Genomic DNA, 23,657 nt, shown 5'->3' with positions numbered 1-23,657 from the left:
TTTTCTTCCAAGCCTGAAACATATTTTAAGAGCATAAAAGGCTAAGAATGTACCGTGAACCAATAAAGGTGTGTAAGAATCAGTTTCTATCGAAAACATCATGAAACAGTGAAATCAACTGCCCTAAGCCAGTTTTTTGAAACTATGTTTACTTTCACAAAATCCACTTTTGGCCTCTTTCAAGCCTGAAACGTATTTTAAGAGCAGAAAAGGCTACATTAAACCAGTAAAGGTGGGTACGCATCAGGTTCTAATGAAAACATCATGAAACAATGAAATCAACTGCCCTGAGCCAGTTTTTTGAAGAAAACCTTTGAAAGTATTTTGACTGTCACAAAATCCACTTTTTTTTTTCTTCCAAGCCTGAAACGTATTTTAAGAGCATAAAAGGCTGAGAATGTACCGTAAACCAGTAAAGGTGGGTAAGCAGGTTGTAATGAAAACATCATGAAACAGTGAAATCAACTGCCCTGAGCCAGTTTTCTGAAACTATGTTGACTTTCACAAAATCCACTTTTTTTTTTCTTCCAAGCCTGAAACGTATTTTAAGAGCATAAAAGGCTGAGAATGTACCGTAAACCAGTAAAGGTGGGTAAGCAGGTTGTAATGAAAACTTAATGAAACAGTGAAATCAACTGCCCTGAGCCAGTTTTTTGAAACTATGTTGACTTTCACAAAATCCACTTTTGGCCTCTTCCAAGTCTGAAACGTATTTTAAGAGCAGAAAAGGCTGAGAATGTACCGTAAACCAGTAAAGGTGGGTAATCATCAGGTTCTAATGAAAACATCATGAAACTGAACTGCCCTGAGCCAGTTTTTTGAAGAACATCCTTGAAACTATGTTTACTTTCACAAAATCCACTTTTGGCCTTTTCCAAGCCTGAAACGTATTTTAAGAGCAGAAAAGGCTGAGAATGTACGGTAAACCAGTAAAGGTGGGTGAGCAGGTTGTAATGAAAACATCATTAAACAGTGAAATCAACTGCCCTGAGCCAGTTTTCTGAAACTATGTTTACTTTCACAAAATCCACTTTTGACCTCTTCCAAGCCTCAAACGTATTTTAAGAGCAGAAAAGGCTGAGAATGTACCGTAAACCAGTAAAGGTGGGTACGCATCAGGTTCTAATGAAAACATCATGAAACAATGAAATCAACTGCCCTGAGCCAGTTTTTTGAAGAACATCCTTGAAACTATGTTGACTTTCACAAAATCCACTTTTGGCCTCTTCCAAGCTTGAAACGTATTTTAAGAGCATAAAAGGCTGAGAATGTACCGTAAACCAGTAAAGGTGGGTAAGCAGGTTGTAATGAAAACATCATGAAACAGTGAAATCAACTGCCCTGAGCCAGTTTTCTGAAACTATGTTTACTTTCACAAAATCCACTTTTGGCCTCTTCCAACCCTCAAACGTATTTTAAGAGCAGAAAAGGCTGAGAATGTACCGTAAACCAGTAAAGGTGGGTAATCATCAGGTTCTAATGAAAACATCATGAAACTGAACTGCCCTGAGCCAGTTTTTTGAAGAACATCCTTGAAACTATGTTTACTTTCACAAAATCCACTTTTGGCCTTTTCCAAGCCTGAAACGTATTTTAAGAGCATAAAAGGCTGAGAATGTACCGTAAACCAGTAAAGGTGGGTAAGCAGGTTGTAATGAAAACATCATGAAACAGTGAAATCAACTGCCCTGAGCCAGTTTTCTGAAACTATGTTGACTTTCACAAAATCCACTTTTGGCCTCTTCCAAGCCTGAAACGTATTTTAAGAGCATAAAAGGCTGAGAATGTACCGTAAACCAGTAATGGTGGGTAAGCAGGTTGTAATGAAAACATCATGAAACAGTGAAATCAACTGCCCTGAGCCAGTTTTCTGAAACTATGTTGACTTTCACAAAATCCACTTTTTTTTTTCTTCCAAGCCTGAAACGTATTTTAAGAGCATAAAAGGCTGAGAATGTACCGTAAACCAGTAAAGGTGGGTAAGCAGGTTGTAATGAAAACTTAATGAAACAGTGAAATCAACTGCCCTGAGCCAGTTTTTTGAAACTATGTTGACTTTCACAAAATCCACTTTTGGCCTCTTCCAAGTCTGAAACGTATTTTAAGAGCAGAAAAGGCTGAGAATGTACCGTAAACCAGTAAAGGTGGGTAAGCAGGTTGTAATGAAAACTTAATGAAACAGTGAAATCAACTGCCCTGAGCCAGTTTTTTGAAACTATGTTGACTTTCACAAAATCCACTTTTGGCCTCTTTCAAGCCTGAAACGTATTTTAAAAACATAAAAGGCTACATTAAACCAGTAAAGGTAGGTACGCATCAGGTTCTAATGAAAACATCATGAAACAGTGAAATCAACTGCCCTGAGCCAGTTTTCTGAAACTATGTTTACTTTCACAAAATCCACTTTTGGCCTCTTCCAAGCCTCAAACGTATTTTAAGAGCAGAAAAGGCTGAGAATGTACCGTAAACCAGTAAAGGTGGGTAAGAATCAGTTTCTATCGAAAACATCATGAAACAGTGAAATCAACTGCCCTAAGCCAGTTTTTTGAAACTATGTTGACTTTCAGAAAATGCACTTTTGGCCTCTTCCAAGCCTGAAACGTATTTTAAGAGCAGAAAAGGCTGAGAATGTACCGTAAACCAGTAAAGGTGGGTAATCATCAGGTTCTAATGGAAACATCATGAAACTGAACTGCCCTGAGCCAGTTTTTTGAAGAACATCCTTGAAACTATGTTTACTTTCACAAAATCCACTTTTGGCCTCTTTCAAGCCTGAAACGTATTTTAACAACATAAAAGGCTACATTAAACCAGTAAAGGTGTGTACGCATCAGGTTCTAATGAAAACATCATGAAACAATGAAATCAACTGCCCTGAGCCAGTGTTTTGAAGAACATCCTTGAAACTATGTTTACTTTCACAAAATCCACTTTTGGCCTCTTCCAAGCCTGAAACGTATTTTAAGAGCAGAAAAGGCTGAGAATGTACCGTAAACCAGTAAAGGTGGGTAAGAATCAGTTTCTATCGAAAACATCATGAAACAGTGAAATCAACTGCCCTAAGCCAGTTTTTTGAAACTATGTTGACTTTCAGAAAATGCACTTTTGGCCTCTTTCAAGCCTGAAACGTATTTTAACAACATAAAAGGCTACATTAAACCAGTAAAGGCGGGTACGCATCAGGTTCTAATGAAAACGTCATGAAACAATGAAATCAACTGCCCTGAGCCAGTGTTTTGAAACTATGTTGACTTTCAGAAAATGCACTTTTGGCCTCTTCCAAGCCTGAAACGTATTTTAAGAGCAGAAAAGGCTGAGAATGTACCGTAAACCAGTAAAGGTTGGTAAGAATCAGTTTCTATCGAAAACATCATGAAACAGTGAAATCAACTGCCCTAAGCCAGTTTTTTGAAACTATGTTGACTTTCAGAAAATGCACTTTTGGCCTCTTCCAAGCCTGAAACGTATTTTAAGAGCATAAAAGGCTGAGAATGTACCGTAAACCAGTAAAGGTGGGTAAGCAGGTTGTAATGAAAACATCATGAAACAGTGAAATCAACTGCCCTGAGCCAGTTTTCTGAAACTATGTTGACTTTCACAAAATCCACTTTTGGCCTCTTCCAAGCCTGAAACGTATTTTAAGAGCATAAAAGGCTGAGAATGTACCGTAAACCAGTAACGGTGGGTAATCATCAGGTTCTAATGAAAACATAATGAAACTGAACTGCCCTGAGCCAGTTTTTTGAAGAAAACCTTTGAAAGTATTTTGATTGTCACTAAATCCACTTTTTTTTTTTCTTCCAAGCCTGAAACATATTTTAAGAGCATAAAAGGCTAAGAATGTACCGTGAACCAATAAAGGTGTGTAAGAATCAGTTTCTATCGAAAACATCATGAAACAGTGAAATCAACTGCCCTAAGCCAGTTTTTTGAAACTATGTTTACTTTCACAAAATCCACTTTTGGCCTCTTTCAAGCCTGAAACGTATTTTAAGAGCAGAAAAGGCTACATTAAACCAGTAAAGGTGGGTACGCATCAGGTTCTAATGAAAACATCATGAAACAATGAAATCAACTGCCCTGAGCCAGTTTTTTGAAGAACATCCTTGAAACTATGTTGACTTTCACAAAATCCACTTTTGGCCTATTCCAAGCTTGAAACGTATTTTAAGAGCAGAAAAGGCTGAGAATGTACCGTAAACCAGTAACGGTGGGTAATCATCAGGTTCTAATGAAAACATAATGAAACTGAACTGCCCTGAGCCAGTTTTTTGAAGAAAACCTTTGAAAGTATTTTGATTGTCACTAAATCCACTTTTTTTTTTTCTTCCAAGCCTGAAACATATTTTAAGAGCATAAAAGGCTAAGAATGTACCGTGAACCAATAAAGGTGTGTAAGAATCAGTTTCTATCGAAAACATCATGAAACAGTGAAATCAACTGCCCTAAGCCAGTTTTTTGAAACTATGTTTACTTTCACAAAATCCACTTTTGGCCTCTTTCAAGCCTGAAACGTATTTTAAGAGCAGAAAAGGCTACATTAAACCAGTAAAGGTGGGTACGCATCAGGTTCTAATGAAAACATCATGAAACAATGAAATCAACTGCCCTGAGCCAGTTTTTTGAAGAACATCCTTGAAACTATGTTGACTTTCACAAAATCCACTTTTGGCCTATTCCAAGCTTGAAACGTATTTTAAGAGCAGAAAAGGCTGAGAATGTACCGTAAACCAGTAAAGGTGGGTAATCATCAGGTTCTAATGAAAACATCATGAAACTGAACTGCCCTGAGCCAGTTTTTTGAAGAACATCCTTGAAACTATGTTTACTTTCACAAAATCCACTTTTGGCCTTTTCCAAGCCTGAAACGTATTTTAAGAGCATAAAAGGCTGAGAATGTACCGTAAACCAGTAAAGGTGGGTAAGCAGGTTGTAATGAAAACATCATGAAACAGTGAAATCAACTGCCCTGAGCCAGTTTTCTGAAACTATGTTTACTTTCACAAAATCCACTTTTGACCTCTTCCAAGCCTCAAACGTATTTTAAGAGCAGAAAAGGCTGAGAATGTACCGTAAACCAGTAAAGGTGGGTACGCATCAGGTTCTAATGAAAACATCATGAAACAATGAAAGCAACTGCCCTGAGCCAGTTTTTTGAAGAACATCCTTGAAACTATGTTGACTTTCACAAAATCCACTTTTGGCCTCTTCCAAGCTTGAAACGTATTTTAAGAGCATAAAAGGCTGAGAATGTACCGTAAACCAGTAAAGGTGGGTAAGCAGGTTGTAATGAAAACATCATGAAACAGTGAAATCAACTGCCCTGAGCCAGTTTTCTGAAACTATGTTTACTTTCACAAAATCCACTTTTGGCCTCTTCCAACCCTCAAACGTATTTTAAGAGCAGAAAAGGCTGAGAATGTACCTTAAACCAGTAAAGGTGGGTAATCATCAGGTTCTAATGAAAACATCATGAAACTGAACTGCCCTGAGCCAGTTTTTTGAAGAACATCCTTGAAACTATGTTTACTTTCACAAAATCCACTTTTGGCCTTTTCCAAGCCTGAAACGTATTTTAAGAGCATAAAAGGCTGAGAATGTACCGTAAACCAGTAAAGGTGGGTAAGCAGGTTGTAATGAAAACATCATGAAACAGTGAAATCAACTGCCCTGAGCCAGTTTTCTGAAACTATGTTTACTTTCACAAAATCCACTTTTGACCTCTTCCAAGCCTCAAACGTATTTTAAGAGCAGAAAAGGCTGAGAATGTACCGTAAACCAGTAAAGGTGGGTACGCATCAGGTTCTAATGAAAACATCATGAAACAATAAAATCAACTGCCCTGAGCCAGTTTTTTGAAGAACATCCTTGAAACTATGTTGACTTTCACAAAATCCACTTTTGGCCTCTTCCAAGCTTGAAACGTATTTTAAGAGCATAAAAGGCTGAGAATGTACCGTAAACCAGTAAAGGTGGGTAAGCAGGTTGTAATGAAAACATCATGAAACAGTGAAATCAACTGCCCTGAGCCAGTTTTCTGAAACTATGTTTACTTTCACAAAATCCACTTTTGGCCTCTTCCAACCCTCAAACGTATTTTAAGAGCATAAAAGGCTGAGAATGTACCGTAAACCAGTAAAGGTGGGTAAGAATCAGTTTCTATCGAAAACATCATGAAACAGTGAAATCAACTGCCCTAAGCCAGTTTTTTGAAACTATGTTGACTTTCAGAAAATGCACTTTTGGCCTCTTCCAAGCCTGAAACGTATTTTAAGAGCATAAAAGGCTGAGAATGTACCGTAAACCAGTAAAGGTGGGTAATCATCAGGTTCTAATGGAAACATCATGAAACTGAACTGCCCTGAGCCAGTTTTTTGAAGAACATCCTTGAAACTATGTTTACTTTCACAAAATCCACTTTTGGCCTTTTCCAAGCCTGAAACGTATTTTAAGAGCAGAAAAGGCTGAGAATATACCGTAAACCAGTAAAGGTGGGTGAGCAGGTTGTAATGAAAACATCATGAAACAGTGAAATCAACTGCCCTGAGCCAGTTTTTTGAAACTACAGTATGTTGACTTTCACAAAATCCACTTTTGGCCTCTTCCAAGCCTGAAACGTATTTTAAAACCTACAACAGTAGGTCAATTTTAAAACGTTAACGAACCTAAACCAGTTCATTAATTAACATTCCAATAATAAGAAAATATTGATATATTAGATTAGATATATATATTAGATATATAGATTCTGTTTCCCTTTTTACCGTTACCCACATCTTTGAATGCATCTCTTCTTTAATCTTGCCTTTTTCTCATATTTCTCAAGTGAAAAGCAGCAGTGTCCTCTGCCTTTTGGAGAGAAAAGTGAAGAAAGTTACAGCACCTGGTATTCCCAGGCGGTCTCCCATCCAAGTACTAACCAGGCCCGACTCTGCTTAGCTTCCGAGATCGGACGAGATCCGGCACGAACAGAGAGGTATGGCCGTAAGCAAATTTGTCTCCAACACATAGTTCTTTAAAACCTACAACAGTAGGTCAATTTTAAAACGTTAACGAACCTAAACCAGTTCATTAATTAACATTCCAATAATAAGAAAATATTGATATATTGATTGATTCTGTTTCCCTTTTTACCTTTACCCACATCTTTGAATGCATCTTTGAATGCATCTCTTCTTTAATCTTGCCTTTTTCTCATATTTCTCAAGTGAAAAGCAGCAGTGTCCTCTGCATTTTGGAGAGAGAAGTGAAAAAACTTACAGCACCTGGTATTCCCAGGCGTCTCCCATCCAAGTACTAACCAGGACCGACTCTGCTTAGCTTCCGAGATCTGACGAGATCGGGCGCGAACAGAGAGGTATGGCCGTAAGCAAGTTTGTCTCCAACACATAGTTCGTCTCCAACACATAGTTCTTTAAAACCTACAACAGTAGGTCAATTTTAAAACGTTAACGAACCTAAACCAGTTCATTAATTAACATTCCAATAATAAGAAAATATTGATATATTGATTGATTCTGTTTCCCTTTTTACCGTTACCCACATCTTTGAATGCATCTTTGAATGCATCTCTTCTTTAATCTTGCCTTTTTCTCATATTTCTCAAGTGAAAAGCAGCAGTGTCCTCTGCCTTTTGGAGAGAGAAGTGAAAAAACTTACAGCACCTGGTATTCCCAGGCTGTCTCCCATCCAAGTACTAACCAGGACCGACTCTGCTTAGCTTCCGAGATCGGACGAGATCCGGCGCGAACAGAGAGGTATGGCCGTAAGCAAGTTTGTCTCCAACACATAGTTCTTTAAAACCTACAACAGTAGGTCAATTTTAAAACGTTAACGAACCTAAACCAGTTCATTAATTAACATTCCAATAATAAGAAAATATTGATATATTGATTGATTCTGTTTCCCTTTTTACCGTTACCCACATCTTTGAATGCATCTTTGTATGCATCTCTTCTTCAATCTTGCCTTTTTCTCATATTTCTCAAGTGAAAAAGCAGCAGTGTCCTCTGCCTTTTGGAGAGAGAAGTGAAAAAACTTACAGCACCCGGTATTCCCAGGCGGTCTCCCATCCAAGTACTAACCAGGCCCGACTCTGCTTAGCTTCCGAGATCGGACGAGATCGGGCGCGAACAGAGAGGTATGGCCGTAAGCAAGTTTGTCTCCAACACATAGTTCTTTAAAACCTACAACAGTAGGTCAATTTTAAAACGTTAACGAACCTAAACCAGTTCATTAATTAACATTCCAATAATAAGAAAATATTGATATATTGATTGATTCTGTTTCCCTTTTTACCGTTACCCACATCTTTGAATGCATCTCTTCTTTAATCTTGCCTTTTTCTCATATTTCTCAAGTGAAAAGCAGCAGTGTCCTCTGCCTTTTGGAGAGAGAAGTGAAAAAACTTACAGCACCTGGTATTCCCAGGCTGTCTCCCATCCAAGTACTAACCAGGACCGACTCTGCTTAGCTTCCGAGATCGGACGAGATCGGGCGCGAACAGAGAGGTATGGCCGTAAGCAAGTTTGTCTCCAACACATAGTTCTTTAAAACCTACAACAGTAGGTCAATTTTAAAACGTTAACGAACCTAAACCAGTTCATTAATTAACATTCCAATAATAAGAAAATATTGATATATTGATTGATTCTGTTTCCCTTTTTACCGTTACCCACATCTTTGTATGCATCTCTTCTTCAATCTTGCCTTTTTCTCACATATTTCTCAAGTGAAAAAGCAGCAGTGTCCTCTGCCTTTTGGAGAGAAAAGTGAAGAAACTTACAGCACCTGGTATTCCCAGGCGGTCTCCCATCCAAGTACTAACCAGGACCGACTCTGCTTAGCTTCCGAGATCGGACGAGATCGGGCACGAACAGATTTTTTTTAAATTTTTTTTATTTTATTTATTATCAAAAATACAAAATTTTTTACAATCAACATTTTACCACTTACTCTTCAATACAAGAACACATGACACTTGTACAAACATAATAACAAAAAATAAACCCTCCACGCTAATACTAACTATAAATTCAAACACTTAACACTTATCCCAACCCATAAGTCAAAAAACAACGAAAATAAACCTCCCCATAACTCAAAGAGACACATACCAATTTTTTACTCATACTCAGACATAATGTAACCAACAAAAATAATCCCCAATGATAATTAGCCATAACACAGATTCTAACCAAAATCTAACACAACCTCTCCACTCTCCCCAATCGCAACAAAGGTGCTACCCTCAATAAACCCCTCCTGAAACTCTTCCTCCTTGACATAGCTATGTAATATGTTTACATCTCTTTTCATAATATTTTTAAACACACTCCATACTTCTACTCTCCTTTTCTCGTAATGCGCTACATTCCTCCTTAGCTTGACTGCAAACCTTGCATGGCTTAGCGTGTAGTTCAACAAGTTGACATTACATCCTTTCCTTTTAGCAACCGCACCAAACAACCACAGCTCCTTCCACCCTATTTTCTCCACAAATTCCCCTTTCCAACATCTGCTTATCAACTCTTTCACTTTCCCAAAGTACACAGCCAACTCCCCACATTCCACAAACTCATGCAGACATGTCTCCACTTCCACCTGACAGACATCACACTGCTTCCTCACATCCAGATTAAATTGACTTAATATTAGATTGTTAAACACCCTATTGTGACGCAGTAGGAAATCAAAATGCTCACATTCAACACTATTCCATTTCACTCTCAGGTTCAGCCACATCCTTTTTACATCCATATCGGTCATTACTTTTTCCCATACCTTCTCTGCAGCCGGTCTTCTTACCTCTTTCATTCTTAAACATCTGTACATTACTCTCGTTTTCACATTCGCCAGGCTTACTATCCTTTCTCCTTCCCCCACATACATTTCCACCCCTTCTCCTCCACTCCCCACCGCCTCACTCTCAATCATTCTCACCCATTCTCTCGGCATCCCCTTCTTTATCTTCTCCACCACATCCACCACTGTGCCTAACCACATTTCATCACCCCTTTCTCTCACCTCATCTACCACTACCTGAGCCCTCATGAACCCTGGTACATACTCGTACACTAAATCCCTCACCTTCCTAAAACCTGCTCTCCACATCTCCAAGTTATAAATTGTGCTCCCCTCAAATGTGATTTTGGGATTTAGAAACAATGGTTGCTCCCACACCTGTTTTACATTTTTGCATTGAAACTGCACATGTTTTACAAACTCTCCCCATGCTCCCAGCATCTCTTTATAGAACTCAGACACCTCACTCAACATACCTTTCTTCAGTTCCATAAATATTCCACTTTCTCCACAACCCCCACATTTATTAATTGCTTCTTTCAGAAACAGCTTCCATACATGATCTTTCTTGTCCTTTACATATCTTGTCATCATTTTCAACCGAAGTGCATTTTTTCTTTTCTAAATTAATCAGCTTCAACCCACCATCCTTGTATTCATTTTCCATCACTTCCCTGGCTATTCTGACACCTCTCCCACCCCAGAGAAACTCACTCACCATTTTCTCTGTCTCCTTTAGCACTCGCTCAGGCACATCCAACACAGTCATTGCATACACAAGTTTGCTCATTATCAGGCCATTCACTACCACCACTTTCCCCTTCAACTTCAACTTCCTAAGTCTCCAAAACCTTAATGTCTTCTTTATGCTATTCATTATCCCTTCATACTGCATGTCTCTCCCTTCTCTGCCTTCAACCCCTAAATTCACCCCTAACACCCTAAAATAGTCCTTCCTCTCTTTCAATCCTATATCCTTCCTCCTTTCTCCATTGACTCCAACATACATAATTTCTGACTTTTCTATGTTTAGCTTTGCTCCTGATGCTCTACCATAAACGCCTACACTTTGTAAAACCTCAAGGACACTTTCACTGTCTTGTACTGTTACTGTTGTGTCGTCCGCATACTGGTATAATAGACTCACTTGCCCTCCTGGTAAGTCTATGCCTCTGACCTTTTTATTTTGCTTCAGCAGTGCAGCTAGTGGCTCTGCCGACAGTGAGTACAGCAGGGCCGACAGTGGACACCCTTGTCTAACCGACCTCTCTAATCTTAAATTATCTGTGACTATCCCATTAATTTTGACGCAACTAACAGCTTTATCATACAATCTTTTGATCCATCCTACTAACTGCTGCCCAAACCCTACTTTTCCTAATACTCCATACAGGTATCCATGATCTACCCTATCAAATGCTTTGTTCAAATCTAAACTCATCACTATCCCCCCCTCCCCTCCCTTCATGTGTTCTATTGTGTCCCTAATGCTGCTGATTGTGTCTGCTATATCCCTCCCTGGTATACTGTAAGCCTGCGTGCTTCCCACTATTGTCCCTATCACCCTCTTAATCCTATTTGCTAGCACTCTTGCTAGTATTTTATAGTCACTGTTTAAACAGCTAAGCGGCCTATAGTTTTCAAGTCTATCCCTACTCCCTTTCTTATATATAATACTAACTAACCCTGTCGCCATACTAACCGGCATCTCGTCCTTCTCTTCTATCCATTTAAACAATCTGTCCAACAGTGGCGCTAGTTCCTCTTTAAACTCTATGTAAAACTCTCCCACTAACCCATCTAGCCCTGGACTCTTATTCCTGCCTAACCCTAATATGGCTGCCTCTATTTCACCTATCCTTATCTCTCCTTCGCACATCTCCTTCGCATCTTCGCTCATCTTAGTCTCCATTTTCTCCAGCACATGTTTCATGCACTCTTCATCAACCTCTTCTTTCCTAAATAGTTCACTATAAAATTCTTCTACTCTTCCAACTATCCCTACAAAATCCGTTATCTTTTCTCCATTTTTCCCTTCCACCTGCTCCAAATAATTATTTTTCTGTTTCGCCCTCTCTAAACCTAAAAAGAATGCTGTACATTTCTCTCCCTCAACCACATATCTAGCCCTACTTCTAACTATTGCCCCCATGCATCTCTTCTGTTCTACCTCCTCCAGCTCATTTTTAATTTTATTATACCATTCTAATGCGTGCCCTACCCCCTGGTCCACCCTCTGTGCTTCTCTAACTAACTCTTCCTTTAGTCTCCTTTCCCTCCCTCTTTCCCTTCTATTCCTATCCCTGCTGTAGCTCATGCTCAAATTCTTTAGCTCCTCCTTCATCTCCTCCCACCACCTCCCCATATCCTCCTCATACATACTCTCATTCTTTCTCCCCATTATACATTCTCTCACCTTTTCCTTGTACCTTTCTTCTTTGAGCAACATCCCATTCAGGCACCACACACCTCCCCCCCTCCTCTCACACCCATGCCCTAATCTAAATTTTAGCACCACGTGGTCACTAAGAGTAGTTACCTTGTAATCAATTCCCCCCATTTTACTTGCTAGACTCTCCGTACTCAAAACTAAATCAATCCTACTCTGTTTTAATTCCCCTTTCACCATCTGTCTCCTTGTAAATACGCGCCCTCTTGGGTTCTTTTCCCTCCACACATCTACCAGTCCATTCGCTCTCATTACCTCCTTCAATACTCTTCTTGAGGAGTCGCTTTTGAAACACACACTTGCAGATGCATCCAGCCTTCCACACCACACATTAAAGTCACCCACAATTACACATTCTTTCCCGCACATTCCCGCCATCCTCTCAAAAAACTCCCTTCTCTCCTTTTCCTCATTTGGTGCATACACATTCAACATTTTCAATTTCTTACCCAGGTGTTCAAAAGTAATCCCTATCACTCTCCCATCACCATCATCCTCACATTTCCTCACATTCTCAACCTCTCCCCTTTTAACTAAAATAGCCACTCCCCTAGAATAAATGTCCCCATTATTTACATACACATCTCCCATCCACTCTCTCTCTAACTCCTTCACACATTTTTCATCCCAGTGTGTCTCTTGCAAACATATAATGTCAGCCTCACACAACATCAAGGCTTGGTTTCGCCTATAACTAGTCCTAAGACTATTTGCATTAAAAGAAGCAACAGACACCATTAATAGTATAAATGAAAAGAAAAGAAAAAAGATAAATCGTCTCTTTTAGTCGCACAATTCCTGTGAGACTGTTCTGAATTATTTTCGTACTTCTGCAGCCATTTGTATTTAGGGACACTAAATTCACTGAACCACAAGCAAGGCAGATCATTATGTTAGGTAGATACATTAACACTTTTATTTTTTTTTCCTGCTCACCTTTTTCTTTGGTTTCCCTTTTGTTGCCCATAACCCCTGTCTCTTTCTCATCTCTTTGGCTTCAGAGAAGTCCATGTCCGATTCACCAGACATCTCTGTCTGCTCTGATGTCTGCAGCCCAGACCCGCTCTCTCTCATCTCCTCCATGTCCAGGGAGGACCCGATCTCGAACTGGTCTTCCCCCCTCCCCAGTGCCTGCGGCCCAGCCTGAATTGTCTGTGCTGGCTCCTTCTCCGGCTCTACTGTCTCTGCCTCCACCGCCGTATCTGTTGCTCCATGCACCACTGCGACAGCGATCCTCTCTTGTGCCGTGGCCGCCGAGCCCGGCACCCTCGAGACACGCTTTCCTCTTGCCATGGCTCCTAGTCCCTGGCTCCCTGTCTTCCCGGCCGGGGCCCAGTTCCCCAGCCACGACGCGGACTGCAGCCTGCCCCTCTCCCCCGTCTGCACCGTTGCTGGCGTCAGCGTCACTGGCACCGCTGTCAGCACAGTTGTGGCCTCTGGCTCCATCACTGCTCCTGCTGCCTCCTCGTCCGTCGCTCTCGCCCCGACACCCTCTCGATCCACCAGCTCCGCCGTCGCCTTCGCCACCGACCTCTCCGCGTCCTCAGCAATCGCCACCAGGTCCGTACCCGATCTCACCGCCGTCACTGGCTCCTTCGCTGCTCCGCCCACCTGCCCCGGTGCCAGCCCAGCACCAGGGCCCGTCAGCTCATCCCCCGTCGGCCGGCCTGCCTCGGGCTCAGGCTGGACACCGCAGCTGGCCCCCGCCTCCTCCTCATCCATCTGGGACGGCTCCTCGTCCCCACCCCTGCGGATAGAGGAATCATCAGAGCTGTGTGGTTCAATCAGCTCCTCCTCCTCCGTCCCCTTCTCCTCTTCCACCACCAGCTCTCCCACACACACACATGCCTCAGGCATTTTATTGCATTGTCTACATCTCTGTCCCTGCTTCATGGCGCACTCTCTGGCGATATGGCCCTGCTCGCCACACTTGTGGCACAGAAACTCTGGGCACTCCCTGAGGATGTGGCCCGGCTGCATGCAGCCCCTGCATATTTTCGCCTGCCCGTCGTGGAGTACCCTAAAGTACTCCGACCCTACTGCCGTCTCGAACTTTGTGGAGTATGGCAGGGACTGCACGCGCTCCGTGAAACGTACTCTCAGATACCTTGTTCCATCTGTCACTCGTGAGCCGGGCCACATCCTCCTCCTGATGGCAGAAACCGCCATTACACCCCAGCTGGCCAGTTTAGCCAGGATGCTTTCATCAGAAATATAAAACGGTAGATTCAGGAAAGAAACTACAAGTTCATTATTTACAAGTTCAGATGCGTGCACCCGCATGTCCCCCACCCTGCAGCCATTAATTTGTTCTTTGCTGCCAGATCAGCCATAGTTATCTCGTATTTTCTGGGTGTGATCGCTCTGCATGCAAGTAGAACCCCACACTGCCTCTGGATCTGGGTGATTAGCCCCATTGCCGTTATATTCTCTCCGCCCTCCAGCTCTACGTTCACCGTCAGCCTCTTCAGGTCATGTGTACTTTTCACCTTCTCCACAGCCCTTTGTGCTGCGTTCTCCTGCTCCTTCCTCACAGCCTCCACCAGGTTATTCACCTCTGCTTCAGCCGGGGCCTCACTCCTCTCTGTCGCCCGTGTGGGCATCTCCATACTCGTCGTTATTCCAGTCCTTGTCACGCCATCTTTCGTCTTCTGTATGGGGGTGTTCATTTGGGTTGTCGTTGCTCCAGGCAGGGTCATGCCGTCTTTGTCACTCATACCAGGGGTGTCCGTGCTCGTCGTAGTTAATCCGGTCCGGGTCTGGTTCATGTGTAAGGCCGTCATGTTGAAAAAAAAGAAAGCGCCCCTCTCAGCACAAAATCACGGGGGATAGTTCTCAAAAGCGAGAAAAAAAACTTTCCCCCAATCAGTGAAACACTGACGGGGGTACTACACACTAACCCAAACTCAGAAAAAAGGCTATCTTCTAGCGCATAAGAAAGACAAAAGCAGAGAGAAAAAGGAGGAGGAAGAAAAAGCGTGCTTGCTCTGGAGCTCAGCAATCCCACTGCTCACACAGGTGTCTCCCAATCAGCACTGATCAGAGAGGTATGATGGTCCTAGAGCCTTGCAAGTGGGCTCTACCCCCACTAAGTGGGTGATTGCGGTTGGATCTTCCTCTTCTCGCTCTTCCTGTTCACGCTCTCTTCTCGCTCTTCCTGTTCACGCTCTCTTCTCGCTCTTCCTGTTCACGCTCTCTTCTCGCTCTTCCTGTTCACGCTCTCTTCACGCTCTTCCTGTTCACGCTCTCTTCACGCTCTTCCTGTTCACGCTCGCTCTTCCTGTTCACGTTCTCTTCACGCTCGCTCTTCCTGTTCACGCTCTCTTCTCGCTCTTCCTGTTCACGCTCTCTTCTCGCTCTTCCTGTTCACGCTCTCTTCACGCTCTTCCTGTTCACGCTCTCTTCACGCTCGCTCTTCCTGTTCATGCTCTCTTCTCGTTCTTCCTGTTCACGCTCTCTTCTCGCTCTTCCTGTTCACGCTCTCTTCTTGCTCGCTCTTCCTGTTCACGCTCTCTTCACGCGCGCTCTTCCTGTTCACGCTCTCTTCTCGCTCGCTCTTCCTGTTCACGCTCTCTTCACGCTCGCTCTTCCTGTTCACGCTCTCTTCTCGCTCGCTCTTCCTGTTCACGCTCTCTCTTCTCGCTCTTCGGGTTAGGGTTAGGTTTGGGTAAGGACGTGACCACCTGGTGGAGGTCACGGGGGGCACGGGCACAAGGGGAATATTTATCTAAAAAGATCTCAGGTGTTCTTTTAAAGCAGCATAGATATGCTAAAAAATCCCCCATAGCAAACAACCTTCTAAAAAAATCAGTTAAAAATGGGTAAAAGGTTTAAAAAGACATCAGAGCAGAGGCAAGACAGGCAACGGGAGTCGACCATTAAAAGAAACCCCAGGGTCTCCAAGGTCCGTCCCCTGGTGTGGATTCCTGTAAAATTCACAAAACGGCCAAACAAGGGGATAAAGGTATAAAAGCAAACCCGCACACAGTGTTTCCTTAATAAATATATTAATAAACATAAAAAGATATAAATAACTAGAATATATAACAAATATAAAATGAGGATAAATAAACATACAGTATAGGTATACACACACACACACACCCCACATCTAAAACTTTAAAAAATAAATAAATAACTGCTTTAAAAAGTAAAACCATCCAAAAGTGAGGCAAGGTAAGGAAACACTGGGTTAAAAGGATAAGTGCCATGAAAAGGTGTAAGACTTTGCCCAATGACCTCTTCCCCCATCAGCCGTTAAGACGAAGGGAGAAAAAAAGGGTGGGGGGGGAAAGGGGGGAAAAAAAGTTTTTTACAAAAAGTCGGGAGTCCAAAGTGGGCCTCGTCTGCCTGTAGAGTTAAAATAGGGTTAGGTTAGGTAAGGAGCGTGGCCCACGAGGGGCACTGGCACAAGGGGGCAGGGTAACATTTTTTAAATGAGCTGATGACAATAATAATAATAATAATAATACATTTTATTTATATAGCGCTTTTCATAAAACTCAAAGACACTTTACATTAAAATCATCATATATAAAAGCAATAAAGACAGCAGATGGACCATCACCATCAAATCCCCGACATCTGTCCCGCTGAAGTGGATTTACTCCCACATTGGAGGCGTTTTATAAGCACAAACGTGCTTTACTCTCTCCATGCACCAGCTAAAATGGTAAAACAGCGCCACTAGCCCGATGACACTTTGTTGTGGCTGAAAACGGAACTGCATCTCATTTCCAAGTGATAGAAGTTCCGTTTTTATGAATATGTCATGTGAATTGTTAATACCCACTGTTACCATAGTTACCCACAATGTCAAGGGGCATTGTGGGTCATTTGTTAGCGCATTAAAGCCAATAACTTGAAAATTAAAGCAATTTCAAATGTGAAAACAGTCTCTGTGAAGTGAGAATGAGCCAGAGACTTTGTCAGACATGGAAATAGCCAGAGAAAAAAAGATGGCACCGTCAGTGAGAATGGTTTGACTTTAGAGTACTATAAATAGCTTTGGAATTCCTAGTTATACTTGGTAGCGTGTGGTCCATCTTCTGTCTTAAACAGGGGTTGATAACGAGGGCATGAGTCTCCGCTGGCCAAGTGCTATGGACATAGCAGGCTAAGGGACGACCCAGCACCCATTGGCCACGGCAGGCTGATGGGGCAGGTCTAGAAGGTGAGTATGTAATGAGTGGCCCTTGTAGCCAGTCTAGGGACAAAGGTTGGAACACAAACTGCTTTTTTTCCATTGCTTCCAAGACTTTTCTAGTGTGTATAATATATACACACACTATAAATGTGTGTCTCTGTGTGTGTGTGTGTGTGTGTGTGTGTGTGTGTGTGTGTGAGTGTACTCATGTCAAAAACTGCATCTTTAGAACAAACATTTAATCCACCTTTGTTACTCCTTTGCTTGAAAACAAAACATTTGACCTGATTCTATTTATTTAATTATGTCTAGATTTCCTTCATTTTTTATTCAGGGTCATTTCTGAGAAAGTTTATAGTGTGTGTATATATTATACACACTAGAAAAGTCTTGGAAGCAATGGAAAAAAAGCAGTTTGTGTTCCAACCTTTGTCCCTAGACTGGCTACAAGGGCTAGGTAGCACTCATTACACTATCACCCTCTAGACCTGCCCCATTAGCCTGCCGTGGCCAATGGGTGCTGGGTCGTCCCTTAGCCTGCTATGTCCATAGCACTTGGCCAGCGGAGACTCATGCCCTCGTTATCAACCCCTGTTTAAGACAGAAGATGGACCACACGCTACCAAGTATAACTAGGAATTCCAAAGCTATTTATAGTACTCTAAAGTCAAACCATTCTCACTGACGGTGCCATATTTTTTTCTCTGGCTATTTCCATGTCTGACAAAGTCTCTGGCTCATTCTCACTTCACAGAGACTGTTTTCACATTTGAAATTGCTTTAATTTTCAAGTTATTGGCTTTAATGCGCTAAAAAATGGTAACTATGGTAACAGTGGGTATTAACAATTCACATGACATATTCATAAAAACGGAACTTCTATTACTTGGAAATGAGATGCAGTTCCGTTTTCAGCCACAACAAAGTGTCATCGGGCTAGTGGCGCTGTTTTACCATTTTGGCTGGTGCATGGAGAGAGTAAAGCACGCATGTGCTTATAAAACGCCTCCAATGTGAGAGTAAATCCACTTCAGCGGGACAGATGTCGGGGATTTGATGGTGATTGTCATCAGCTCATTTGAAAAATGTTTCTTCAACCACATCTGAATCAATTTTGCTTCATTACAGGGAGCACTCTCTTGTAAAATCCCACATCAATATATTCAGTATATATATATATATATATATATATATATATATATATATGTTTATATATATATTTATATATATATATATATATATATATATATATATTTGTGTTTAAATTATATTTAAATATATATAAGTTTAAATGAAGTTACGTTATTTCATTACTGTCTATATCCTTGTGTACGGCAGTTGTGAATGGGGAACATGTTGCTGTTTATTTTCCTTAGCATATAAAGTGCTGTATATACTTGAAAGTGTTATCAGTGGCCTGCAATGTTAACACAGTTTATGAATAGGGTCTTTTATTATTCTTACTATGATTTGTATTCCCCTCGCTCGTATAAAATGTGACGGGGGGAAGTTACGCGGAGGAGTATGGAGCGCGCAGACAGGTGAAGCACTGGGCGTTCAGTGGGCTCAAAGAGTAGGATTTCCAGGCGACTGTACAGCAAAGAGCACAATCCAATTTTGTGGATCATAAATCGGAAATCTCACTGGACTACTGCAAGAAAGACCCAGCATCTGAACGGACCGTGGTGAGATAGCGTGGCTTCTACACATTACGGAACAGCGGCGTCTCACCACGCTTCCTTCCACCTGTTGATATTATTTTTCGCCTCGGGGATTTATTCATCGTCGGACTGTTGAAGTGGAATTAAGGAACTTTGGGACTGATGGGACACTGGGTTTGGGGTATACTTTGTGAATGTCACCCTTGTTTATTGTGTCGGAGTACAAGTGGGAGTCTCACGGCTTTTCTTTTTTGTTCTCTGTAAGTTATGCCGACCAGGTCGGACGTGAATGAATTTGATTTGCATTAATATATGGTGCTATATGCAACAAACTGTGTGTTTTCGTTGATATAGGATTTAATGTGACATTATAGTGAGGAAACGGGAGAGCCTTTCAGCGTGTTTTCGTAGCTTTCAAACATATTAGGCAGTCACATCGCAGTGTCTGTACACACCAGGTATCACATCTGCCCTTTTCCTTAGCTGGAGCGTATGCACTTTCCCCCTTAGGTGTTCATAGTTCCAGCTGAGCATGCATTATAGTGAGTTTATTATTTGAATGTTAATTATCTCATAAAACTGATTGAAGCCTAATTTTGAGCGCAGGATTAAGAACAGTCTGCTATGAGCGCAGGGTTACGACCATACAGTCTGCTATGAGCGCAGGGTCAAGACCATATAGTCTGCTATGAGCGCAGGGTAAAGACCACACAGTCTGCTGTCGCTCTTCGGCCCAGCTTCCATTTTTTATCCAGTCCCTGGCCCTGTTAGGTTCATGGAACCTCTAGACTGTGTGGAAACCGCATGTAATCCAGCCTCTTACACAAAGAGAACCGGTTTCAATTATAAACAAAGCATTTAATACCTCTCATGCTAAAACAATTGCATAGTGGAGTACATCATTTACAGTTACACCGAATATGACCTGCTCACCCCAAAAGTCGTTACCACCCACCCAGTGGTACAGGAGCAAGAGGCCGGAATTTCTTTATCCCCCGCCTTACATAGTTCAAAAAACCTCCCATAATCTCCGTAGTTCCTATTGGCTAAATCCAGTTGGCTCCTCCTCCTCGCAGGACCCTCGCACGGGTATGACCTGTAATTGCCTGTCTAGAAATCTATCTGTCCCTTACTCCCAACATACTATTCTTTACAGTTTAAAACATTCAATGACTGTCTTTTATGGCTTAACACTTCTATGGTAAACATTCTATATAAAGATAAAGATTTGCAACTTTTGGCAAAAACCTTCACAAGCATAGAGCTAAAGGTGCTACAAATTCTACTAAGATACACTTCTAACTACAAATCACTTGTAACTACAAATTCTAAAACACTTCTACAATCATGAATCTTCTAATTATGTATTCCAAGACACTTCTAATTATGATTTCTTATTTATGAATCATTAACCACTTCTATTATAATTTCCTAAAACATAGTTCTAAACCCAAATTTCCTACAACTCCCCCCTACTCCGCTGTTCACAGCGGATTAAATAATACCTTGGAAATCACAATCCCCCTCAGCAATTCGAGGTTGAGTTTACCTATCTAAACAATAGCAAACAACAGTTCAAGTATTTTTCATCATCCACCCCTAACTGATCACCCTACGCTTGCCTCTCTACACACAATAACAGTCGATTCCGGTTGAAGTCCTCTGGTGTCCAGGTGGTGGGGCTGTAGATGGTGGAGGTGGGAATGCTCCTGCATCGAGTCCAGGCTCCATCCTGAGGGCTAGAGAAAAATTTCTGAGAAGCCTTGTCTGCTCTTTTTACTTGACAAAATTACATTTCTTAATTATTGCACCCTGAAATCCCATTATAACCCAATAAAACAAAAACAATCCTCAAAATAATCAAACAAAACAATCACTCAGTCTATTTTCCAAATTTCCAGTATCTCACCGGATGTGTTTAGAAGTCCATCTGGGCCTAATCAGGTCCTCCAGGATCTCAGTGAAGATGTTCAGGAGCTGCTTGTGAAGTCCTGCTATGGCATCGGAAGTTCAAATTCTTCCTCATCGTCGACACGTAACTGATTGCCCCTCCTACCAGTCGGTGACTGGATTATCGACACCAGAGTTCTCTGCTAGCTCTTGGCTGAGCGTCGTCAATCCGGTCAGCGCCTTGGTCACCGACCCATCAGAAACTGTGTTATTTGGAACGAAAGTACCACAGGCGGATCCAAACTCCGCCCCTCTCAGCTAAAATCATATCTAATGCTGTTCTATTCTGCAAGGTCATTAAACTAGTCTTCGCTAGCTGTGCATGCAGTCCTGATATAGCAACGCTGTTGGTTATAGTAACGGTAATTGATCCAATTGACATTTTTATTGATTGACACCCTTTGAGAGAAAACAGATTCTAAATCTGCAGCTATTTGATTTCTGGCTTTAAATTCATTAGACACCCCCCTTGGTACCCCTATGTCATCTATGTATCTTGGCTATAAAATGAACCTCCCATGGTCCAGTCCCCCCTGTTGGTCAGCACCACTTACACCTGTGGACCCCATCCACAGGCAGCTGCCTGGTGATACAATAGGCAACTGCTTTCTCCTGTCAGCGGATGCCTCTGTGTTCTCCACCTGTGAAAACAAAACTTGACTCATGTTAGTTAGCGCCCTTGTATATTCTATTGGTCGGCACCGCCCCATGGTCCTGGTGGCAGCACGGGCATCTGTCGCTGTGGGGGTCTCATGAAGGGAGGTGGTCCTGCCAGACCTGGTCTTGAGTACTGCTGATGTTGTGGTGGGAATGGAGCCCATTGTGGTGGTGTTCTGGACTGTCTTCCTCCTCTTTTATGTGGGCAATCTCTCACCCAATGACCTTCTCTCCCGCATACGTAGCACTTCCCTCTACCTACAGGTCTTTCGTACCCCCCTCTGTAGTTACCTCTCCCTCTGGTGACTGCACGTGCACGTCCTCTGCCTCTGTAATGTGGTGGAGGTTGGTAGTACACCACTGTGGGGGCCGGTTCTGCTGGATTTGGTTGGTATGAGGTCGGGGGTGCAGCTGGATATTGGGGCTGTTGAGAGGCCTGAGCCTTGGCTACGGCCATCTGTTTCTTGGCCTGATGTTTTCTACTTATTTCTCTGTCCGCCTCCGCTATTTGAAGTTTTAGCAGGCGCAGCTTCATTCTCTTCAGATCTTCCTGTCCACTTGTCTCCTCAGTTTGATGTCTCTGGTTGTGGTGAGTGAGGTGTTCCCTCCACATGGCATCTTCCATGTTGCTCAAGCCTACTACTCCTTCCAGCGCTGTTTGTACTGGTAGGGGCAGGCCCTTCTGCACAGTGTGTCGCCATACTGCAGTGGTGACTTCATTGCCGTCATGTCTCCCAGTGCCAATTTATCCGCTGCCGTGAGTTTTTCAAAGAGACGGATCCAAGAGCTAGCTCCTCCTCCCAGCGGTGGCAGTGCCTTCTCCAGTGTGTCCATGTCTCGATGTCCCCATGGCACATACTCAGCTTGTCCATTGGATTTCACCAGCAAGGGGTACTGTTGGGTCAGGGCTAATGGTGGCATCTCACCTCTTACAGGACAAAACCAGTCTGCATAGCATTCTGGTTCCTTCCTTTTCCTGCTGGACCGTCTGGGAAGTGGACAACCTCCGGCTGCTCCACTTACCTCTTCTCTTCTGTCCTCATCAGTGTCGTCAAGGGTGTCATCATCACTTGTGGCGGCTCTCTGTCTGTTTCTGGGTTTTAGGAACAAATAACCGTCTGTCTTATACTCACCACTCCCCATCTTCCACTCCTGTTTTATCTTTTTTCCCTCTTCTTCTTCTCTGCACCCCATTCGCCCTGCTTCGTCCTGGCAGCTCCCTGGAGTCTCCACGTCCATATCCAATGTTTTCCCCCTTTACTCTGTAACGGGTGCCTGGATTGAGGGTTTTAACAGAGGGATAGATTATTCTGCACTCCTTCCTTCCATACGTCAGGGGAGGTGAGGGAAGCTCCGTCTGCCCGTGTGCTTCTGTCAGCACTGATGGGTATACTGGTGTGTAGACAGGGTTGTCAGGTCTGGGAGTGGTGATGGGTTTGAAGTCTTTCAGGACCTCAGGTAGTCCCACAGTACTAAAAACCAAAAAATGTGAGTAGCACCTATACGAAAACTGTTTTAAATGTGGATCTATCTCTACAACAAAATTGCACACTACATATCCCCCCCTTTGCCACGCTATCTCTGCTGTAAGAGATCACGTGGCAATTGCGTAGGTGCATCCATACATCATTTTTTAATAATTGAATCCCCTTGTTACTGTACAGATTACCAGGACCCTCGGTGTGTCTAGTCAGTGAAGAGTCCGAGTTGCTGCCAGTCAGACATGTCCTTTCACACCATTCCTGGGCCTCGTACCAGAACTCATGTGGAATCTCCCCCCTTGACAACTTCAGATTTTGTGGGGACAGAAACAGCAGCAGTATATTTTGACCAATAAACTCTAAATGTGAAGTGAATCAGCCTGCATGTGACATTCTAAACATTTTTACCAGCAGTAAATGTTAGAATACATCTTCGCTAATCTGTAGTTGGGTACAAAGTTTTCTCATGTAGGGATAAAATGCAAAACTTTACAATCCAATTCTTAGAT

General features: G+C 42.4%; 4 non-coding genes and 1 pseudogene across 4 annotated transcripts; all 5 read right to left on the bottom strand.

Annotated features, from left to right (window-relative positions):
* Positions 1–6,871: 6,871 nt before the first annotated feature.
* On the bottom strand, positions 6,872–6,990 carry LOC142967022 (5S ribosomal RNA). Its single transcript, XR_012958463.1, has one exon. It is a non-coding gene; the product is annotated as a 5S ribosomal RNA (ribosomal RNA).
* A 263-nt stretch (positions 6,991–7,253) lies between these two features.
* On the bottom strand, positions 7,254–7,371 carry LOC142967061 (5S ribosomal RNA). The gene has a single exon (XR_012958498.1). It is a non-coding gene; the product is annotated as a 5S ribosomal RNA (ribosomal RNA).
* Positions 7,372–7,652: 281 nt separating this feature from the next.
* Positions 7,653–7,771, bottom strand: LOC142967077 (5S ribosomal RNA; annotated as a pseudogene).
* A 264-nt stretch (positions 7,772–8,035) lies between these two features.
* LOC142967305 (5S ribosomal RNA) lies at positions 8,036–8,154 on the bottom strand. Its single transcript, XR_012958584.1, has one exon. It is a non-coding gene; the product is annotated as a 5S ribosomal RNA (ribosomal RNA).
* A 251-nt stretch (positions 8,155–8,405) lies between these two features.
* LOC142966986 (5S ribosomal RNA) lies at positions 8,406–8,524 on the bottom strand. The gene has a single exon (XR_012958450.1). It is a non-coding gene; the product is annotated as a 5S ribosomal RNA (ribosomal RNA).
* Between the last annotated feature and the right edge of the window lie 15,133 nt (positions 8,525–23,657).

Source organism: Anarhichas minor, unplaced genomic scaffold (assembly GCF_050575085.1).
Source record: "Anarhichas minor isolate MPS153535 unplaced genomic scaffold, ASM5057508v1 ptg000037l, whole genome shotgun sequence".
Lineage (NCBI taxonomy): Eukaryota > Metazoa > Chordata > Actinopteri > Perciformes > Anarhichadidae > Anarhichas > Anarhichas minor.
The sequence above is the reverse complement of the archived record's forward strand: the minus strand, read 5'-3'. Positions and strand labels throughout refer to the sequence as shown.